Raw genomic sequence first — 8281 nt, 5'->3', positions numbered from 1 at the left:
ACTGGAGATTTTTTTTCATTTGTACCAAAATGATTAAGCAGCCCAATTCCACGCTCATCACCGATGAAGAAAATAAAATTGGAGAACGAAGTAAGTACAGAGCAGTTGGCGTGTACCAGTGGTGGTGAAAACAGGCGCTGATATGGCATCTTGAAAATAAGCGATTCAAAACTCCTCAACAGGAATCACTCCAAATACAACTTTGAGAAGGTAAATGAGAAGGGGAAATAATTATAACATAGTTGAAAGCTCTGAAAAGTCTGCTGCAGAATAAGTCTGCTTTAACATAAAAAGTAACAGTAAAAGTAACTCGTATACATTAAGTACATGTAACTAAGTACTCTGAGCAGGTTTGAGGCACATTTCCAGACACACCACAGAGCCCATAATGAAGGCAAACATGTGGTGGAGAACAAAGTCACAAAGCCCAGCTGTGAGGGGGAACCGCACTCACAGAAGAAAACTATACTCTGTATGAGTTAAACAGAAACGTCGTGGATGGTGGCTCTTACCTGGGCACATCTGGGGTCCAGGAGGGAAACCAGGTTAGACTTTGGGGCTTTACACTGCTGACCCCCAAAGTTCAGTGAGAGTAAAGTACTGACAAAAGCCACTCTCCCCTGCAGACACAAGTGAAACTATATTCTCTTCTTTTCTTGGGGCAAACTAATGTGGCAAAGTGTTCAGATAGGTCATGTTTTTTAACTTTAGCTGTTAGCTGTTGAGTACAAGGCCAAGGTTTAAGATATTGAATAAGTTAACGGAAAATAACTTTAAAGATCCATTGTGGTTCTTCATTTGAGCTGTTCATCTTCACAGTTCATCCTACATTTGTCTTTGGGGCGACAGTGGCTCAGTGGTTAGAGTGTTGGTCCCCAACCCAAAGGTCGGAGGATCGAGTCCTGCTCGGACCAAGTTCTGTCGTTGTGTCCTTAGGCAAGACACTTCACCCACATTGCCTAGTATGAAAGTGATGTGTGTGTGAATGATAGGTGGTGGTCGGAGGGGCTGATGGTGCAGATTGGCAACCTTGGCTACAATAGTAACTTACCATCACCAAGTGTGGAAATGAATGAATAATGACTATAGTGTAGTGCTTTGAGAGGCTTTGAAAAAGCCCATTACAAGTGTAAGCCATTATTCTTGAAGTTGTTGCACATTAAGGACAAATTGGTGACACAATGGCAAGACCGTGATGGAGGGAAACTCTGTGGCACCTGTAATTTAAAGAGGAAACTACATCAAATAAAAGGCTGATATCTACAGTGGGCTACGTTTATTGCACTAACCTCGAATTATAACACATAGCTTGCAGTACACACGGGTTCATAGTATCGTCGCAACCAATCAGTGCCACACAGAAGCTGTAACTAACAGAGAAGAAGACAAAGGGCGACAAAGAGACAATAAGAAAGAGAGCGAAGTGGGTGAGGTCAGAGGGAAAGTGACATGAGTGAAGCGTTTATATCGAAACCAAAGCTGCCAGAAGTGCATAGAGTAGCCAAAAATTGTATTAAGAGTAGCATTACTTCAAAATAATATGACTCAAGTAGAAGCATGGTCAGAGAAAATACTCAAGAGTAACTTAACTGTCAGGACGTAACATCTGATTTATAATTTGAATGAGAACACATTAAATACTGCGCAATATCTGGCATTTTCGAAGGACAGGCACGAAAATGAGACACACCACGTGACTCGCAACCAACACACCTGCACTGGGGCATGTAGGATTGAATACAAAAGGACAGGCAGGTAGAAAGAGGAAGGAAAGGAGAAGGAGAGACGGGGAAAAGGGCAGGAGGCGACGGAAGTGACAGGACGGGTGGAATGGATGCTGGCTACGACTGCGGCAACATGGAGACGCAAGCACCGCAGGCACTGGACCATCATGGACATCCCCAACACTTTTGAGGAGACCTGGGTGGAGCATCACAACGTGCAACACTGATAGCAGCAAGGCGAGGTCCCCGTCCCCGTGTGGGTACTTCATACATAGTTGCTAGCGGTGAATAGAACGAGCTTATGGCTGCGAGATCGGTTCTGTGTGGGTTGGAGATGGAGAGAATGAAAGAGGTGTGTCGTGCCAGTTGATGCTCTGCTGTGATGAATCCCGCAGGGTGAAGATCGAGGCGCACTGGAGGCTCTAAAGATTCAATCCGCGCAAGTGTCCTGCCGTGTGACGAGGGTTTACCTGCTGTAAGAAGTTGCGGTTGTTGGTGTATAGCGTTCAGCGCCCATGTTGCCCCTGAAAGAAGAGGACTGAGACACAGACGCATTTAGTTTAACCCTTTATCCCAGCCTGTTTTAGTCAGTTTTTACCTATTTTACCTGGTTTTAGTTCTTTATTTTTACTGGACATATTCTGCTTTTATCCTATGAAACTGTATTTATTCTACCAGTCCTTTGTTTTATTGATTGCACCACTACAGCATTATCACATCATTTTAATTCAGCCTCTCCAAACTTTCAATAAACATAACCCTGTGACACTGACGTAATCTATCTGTGCCGTCTCTTAAACTGCCACCACTCACTCACATAGTAACCGTATAGAAAGCAGGTACCGCCATTAGGCAGTGGACATGTTTTGGGCTCATTAACAAAACATCAAGGAGGGTATTAACTTGAGTACCTCACTGAGCCAACTCTAAGCTAGTAAAGATCGTTCAAACACACACAAATACAACTTCAGGTGAGTTAATGGTGAGAGGAAACAACTATACCATGGCTAAAAGCTCTGAAAAGTGCATAATACGAGCTCCGAATCACAGCCTTATAACAGAGCTGACTTTTTGACCCGACACACGGTCCCACTGATGTATTTGCGCTCATAGAAGTACTTTAGCGTTAGCATTAGCATTGATATTATGTTCTGGGCAGGCTTCAAGAGCATTCCTCAGCTTTCATGCTAAGCTTCGACGTGTTAGCGCTAAGCCTGTGGGAGCAGAACACTTCAGACGGTCCAGAGCCTGGGTAAGCATCCACCGGAGCTGCTCTGATCCAGGAGAGAATGTGGGACTAAACACCAGCTCAGAGGGTCTGCAGGGGCCAGAACCGAGGCCACACAGGGGGACCAGCTCACGGGTATACTGAATCCAGGTTTGGGAGTGGTTTAGTCTTGATCAGTCAACACTTTCTACATCTGAATTAGACCGTAGAGCGCGGAAAACCTCTATCCTAACTTCAGACAGTCCACAGTTGATCATTTGTATCATGTGTTTCTCAAATGCAGAAGAGATAAATAAGAGTGATTGTTGATTCTGCAGACATTTGCGCTGTTTCTCTGTCATCTGTGCTATTTTGTTTCCCCTTTTTACTTGTAAGACACCCATGTTTGTTTTGACACAAATGGATGTCTTTCTCCGCTCGGTTATGGCCATTGAAATCAGGGAGATAAGATATGATGATTCCAGACTCACACATCGTATACATTTTTGTCAAAGTGTGTGATTTTGGCTGGACAGGCATGTTTTAGTCCTGGTTTGTTCTTTATAGTGCATCTACGGATTAGTCCTTGCTTAGCCCTGGTTGAGTTCTGGTTTGGGTTAGTTTAGGCCTTGTTTACTTCTACTTAAGTCCTGCTTTGGTCTTTTGTTTGTTTGCATGGGTTTGCTTTGGCATGGGTCGGCTTCGGTTCAATACTTTTTAGGTATAACGTGGAATAGCACAAGATGATTGGATGAGAGAGAACGCAGACTTTCCGTGCATAACATCTAACATTAGACAAACCTAATGCATTACATTAAAAAAAACCCATTAAAACGCAGCGTAGGGGAGCATAGAAGTCAAATAAATGCGGAAAAAATTAACAACATAATGGAAGTAGTTTTGTGTTTCCTCTTTAACCTTGTCTCACAGCACCACAAACACGGACTCACTAAATCAAATCAGGTATAATTTCGATTTTATTTTTTAAGAAGTCATGAGTTATGTTTGGATGATGTCAGAGTCTCACGGCGCGGAGCCCTGCCCTTGGACCTGGAGCCGTGCCCAGATCATGGAAACGCAACTCGGCTGGAGTGAGCCGCACCAAGCAGAGCCGCTCCATGTGGCTCCGGGCGAACCGTGCCAACAGAAACACGGCTCAGTGCATAATGTCGCACAAGCTCACACACTGTTCATGTTTTTGCTACACGGTGCTGGTCATGGACTTCACAGATCTGATCCAGGATGTGAGGAGGACGCTACGAAAACATCACGCCACACATACGAGAGACTTCAGCATCACTCAGTATTTATTAGTAGAGTCTTGATGCTTCCGGCCTCACAGCACATATGACCTTTTAGACAAATATGTTTCCAAAGAACGATTGCCTTTTTCTACTTCTCAAGAAAAAATGTTTGTTTGTATATAATCCCTCAGCGCTAGTGTTTCTAATGATGCTCTTTTCTCCTCCCTCTCCTACTCCCTCTGGCCCTCTCTTCCCTCTCTTTCCTCTCCTTTCTCCTCTCATCCCACTGTCTCTCTCACCGAGAAGTGAGAGAGACAGTTCCTTGTCTCTACCGTTTTCTTTCTCACCCTGTCTGTCTTTCTCTTCCTTTTTCTTTCTCTCTCTCTGTCTCAATCTTTCCTTCTTTCTCCTCTCTGTTTGTCTTCCTCTGTCATTCCCTCTCTGTGTCATTCCTCATCCCTCTCTGTGTCATTCATCATCCCTCTCTGTGTCATCCCTCTCTCCTCTCTCTTGTCTCCCTCTTTACCTCTCTCTCCTGCTCCTTCTCTCTGTCCGTCTCTCCCTCTCTCCCCCTGTCCTTCTCTCCTCCTCGATGCTTGTGTCAGGAGGAAGTGGTCTTGGTGCTGACTGTGGCTGGAACACTGCGTCGCTCCGAGGAAATCCGAGACTCTCTGCATTAAAAGTTCCACTAAAACAGCCATTTGTCAAAGAGAGAGAAAGAGGGAGAGACGGACAGAAAGAGAGAGTGAGAGGGAGAGAGAGACAGACAGGGAAAGTGAGAGACAGATGGAGAGGGAGGGAGAGAGAGAGAGAGACAAACTGAGAGAGTGAGAGGGAGGGAGAGAGAGACAAGCGGAGAGACAGACAGATAGACAGAGAAAGAGTGAGAGACAGATGGAGAGAGGGAGAGAGAGACAAACTGAGAGAGAAAGGGGGAGACAGACAGAGAGAGAGTGAGAGACAAATGGAGAGAGTAAGAGGGAGTTAGACAGAGTTAGAGGAAGAGAGAGACAAACAGGGAGAGTGAGAGACAGATGGAGAGAGTCAGAGGGAGTTAGAGAGGCAGCGTTAGAGGGAAAGAGGGAGAGAGAGACAGACAAGGAGAGTGAGAGAGAGATGGAGAGAGTGAGAGGGAGAGAGAGACAAACTGGGAGAGAAAGGGGGAGAGAGACAGACAGAGAGAGAGAGTGAGAGACAAATGGAGAGAGTAAGAGGGAGAGAGAGACAGACAGGGAAAGTGAGAGACAGATGGAGAGAGTGAGAGGGAGTTAGACAGAGTTAGAGGGAGAGAGACAGTTGGAGAGAGGGAGTTAGACAGTTAGAAGGAGAGAGAGACAGACAGGGAGAGTGAGAGACAGATGGAGAGAGTGAGAGGGAGTTAGACAGAGTTAGAGGGAGAGAGAGACAGACAGGGAGAGTGAGAGACAGATGGAGAGAGTGAGAGGGAGTTAGACAGAGTTAGAGGGAAAGAGACAGACAGGGGGAGTGAGAAACAGATGGAGAGAGTGAGAGGGAGGTAAACAGAGTTAGAGGGAGAGAGACAGACAGGGAGAGTGAGAGACAGATGGAGAGAGTGAGAGGGAGGTAAACAGAGTTAGAGGGAGAGAGACAGACAGGGAGAGTGAGAGACAGATGGAGAGAGGGAGTTAGACAGTTAGAAGGAGAGAGAGACAGACAGGGAGAGTGAGAGACAGATGGAGATAGTGAGAGGGAGGTAAACAGAGTTAGAGGGAGAGAGACAGACAGGGGGAGTGAGAGACAGATGGAGAGAGGGAGTTAGACAGTTAGAAGGAGAGAGAGACAGACAGGGAGAGTGAGAGACAGATGGAGAGAGCCAGAGGGAATTAGAGGGAAAGAAGGAGAGAGAGACAGACAAGGAGAGTGAGAGAGAGATGGAGAGAGTGAGAGGGAGGGAGAGACACAGAGTTAGAGGGAGAGAGAGTGTGAAAGAGGGAGACAAGACAGGAGAGAGACAGACAGACAGTGACAGGAAGGGAAAGAGACTGAGAGGGAGGGAAAGAGACAGATAGATAGAGTTTGGGGGAAGGAGAGAGAGAGTGAAAGAGGGAGACAAGGCAGAAGAGAGACAGACAGAGAGAGCGAAAGGGGGGGAGAAAGAGAGTGAAAGAGGGAGAGAAGACAGGAGAGACACAGACAGAGAGTTAGAGGGAGGGAGAAAGACAGTGAAAGACAGTGAAAGAGGGAAACAAGACAAGGAGAGAAAGAGAGGGAGGGAGAGACACAGAGTTAGAGGGAGAGAGAGTGTGAAAGAGGGAGACAAGACAGGAGAGAGACAGACAGACAGTGACAGGAAGGGAAAGAGACTGAGAGGGAGGGAAAGAGACAGATAGATAGAGTTTGGGGGAAGGAGAGAGAGAGTGAAAGAGGGAGACAAGACAGAAGAGAGACAGACAGAGAGAGTGAAAGGGGGGGAGAAAGAGAGTGAAAGAGGGAGAGAAGACAGGAGAGACACAGACAGAGAGTTAGAGGGAGGGAGAAAGACAGTGAAAGACAGTGAAAGAGGGAAACAAGACAAGGAGAGAAAGAGAGGGAGGGAGAGCGACAGGGAGAATTTGGTGAGAGAGAGAGTGAAAGAGAGAGACAAGACAGGAGAGAGACAAACAGAGAGAGAGGGAGGGAGAGAAACAAACATAGACAGTGTGGGAGATGGAGAGAATGAAAGAGGGAAACAAGACATGGAGAGAGAAACAGAGGGAGGGAGGGAGAGAAACAAACAAGACTATGTGGGAGAGAGAGAATGAAAGAGGGAGAAAAGAAAGGAGAGACAGACATAGTAAGAAACAGAGAGAAGAAGGAGCAAGACAGAGAGAAACAGAGGAAAAGAGAGAGAACCGGAGGAAGAAAAAGTGATACAGAAAGGAGATAGAAATGGAGAGAGAGACAAGGACAAGATACAGAGGGAGAGTGTGAGAGGAGGATGAGTGAGAGGAGGAAGACAGAGACAGCGAGAAAGGAGGGAGCGAGAGAAAGCGGGACTGAGAGAGACAGAGGTAGAGAAAGACTGAGATAAAGAAGAGGGAAGAGAGAGAGACAAACAGAGACAGACAGATACAGAGAAAGAAGAGGGGGAAAGAGAAGAGGAAAGGAGTAATGGAGAAAAGTGCTCATCAGGACTCTATTCTGGGCCGTTTTTATGTACTTCCTGTTTCAGACGTCTGTAATTGCAGACTTTATTATCCCAGTTGGAATAATTGTTTGAGATTGGCTCCACAAACTTGTCATATTAATGTTATGGTTTAAAGTCCTTCCATCTGACAACGATCACGTCTTGTCCCTATTTTATTTCTATGGGGTAATAATTGCAAACACATAACATATTTAGATCATCATGTTACTTTTTATTGTTTTGAAAATGGAGATGAATACTTAAACGTGCATGGATTACATCTAAATCTTCTTCAGGCATGTTTTTGATGAAGGAACAACATTATGACATGAAAGCTTTATAAAAATGATTTAGCATAATACCTCCTGTTTAAATTCCTCATGGCTGGAAGAGCAACCAGCATAAGATTGTGTCGTATATTAGTTAATTCATTCGGTTGTACGTCTACATATTAAAACCAAGTAACGCAGATAGACAGACCTCATTCTACTGGGACACAAGTCACCAGCACAAATGATCAGGTTCAGTCCATGTTGTGAACTTTTCGACAATAAATTAAAGAGGCATTCTGTAACTTTTCTGGTGGAGGGTCCTTAGCGGAAGAGGGAGATGAGAGAGAGGAAAGAGGGAGAGAGAGAGGGGTGGTGGAGACAGAGAGAGGGAGAGAAAAGAGGGAGGGAAACAGAGACAGAGAGAGAGAAAGAAGGGGGAAGAGAGAGAGAAGGGAAGAGAGCGAAAGAAGGACGAGGACGAGACTTAACCTGCTTGTCTCTTGGAAACGCTGCTGCTTTACCTGGAATGTTCCACACTATGATCTAAGCCACATGTGTCAAACTCAAGGCCCACGGGCCAAATGTGGCCCTCCACATCGTTTTATGTGGCCCTCGACAGGGTAAATTAAAATGTATGATGGTCTTAAAATGTCGTTTTATCAGATGTGCAGTTACACAGCCATATTTTACATCTTTGCAATTGCATA

The sequence above is a fragment of the Periophthalmus magnuspinnatus genome, chromosome 3, assembly GCF_009829125.3.
Source record: "Periophthalmus magnuspinnatus isolate fPerMag1 chromosome 3, fPerMag1.2.pri, whole genome shotgun sequence".
NCBI classification, from domain to species: domain Eukaryota; kingdom Metazoa; phylum Chordata; class Actinopteri; order Gobiiformes; family Gobiidae; genus Periophthalmus; species Periophthalmus magnuspinnatus.
This window is presented reverse-complemented; position numbering follows the sequence as displayed.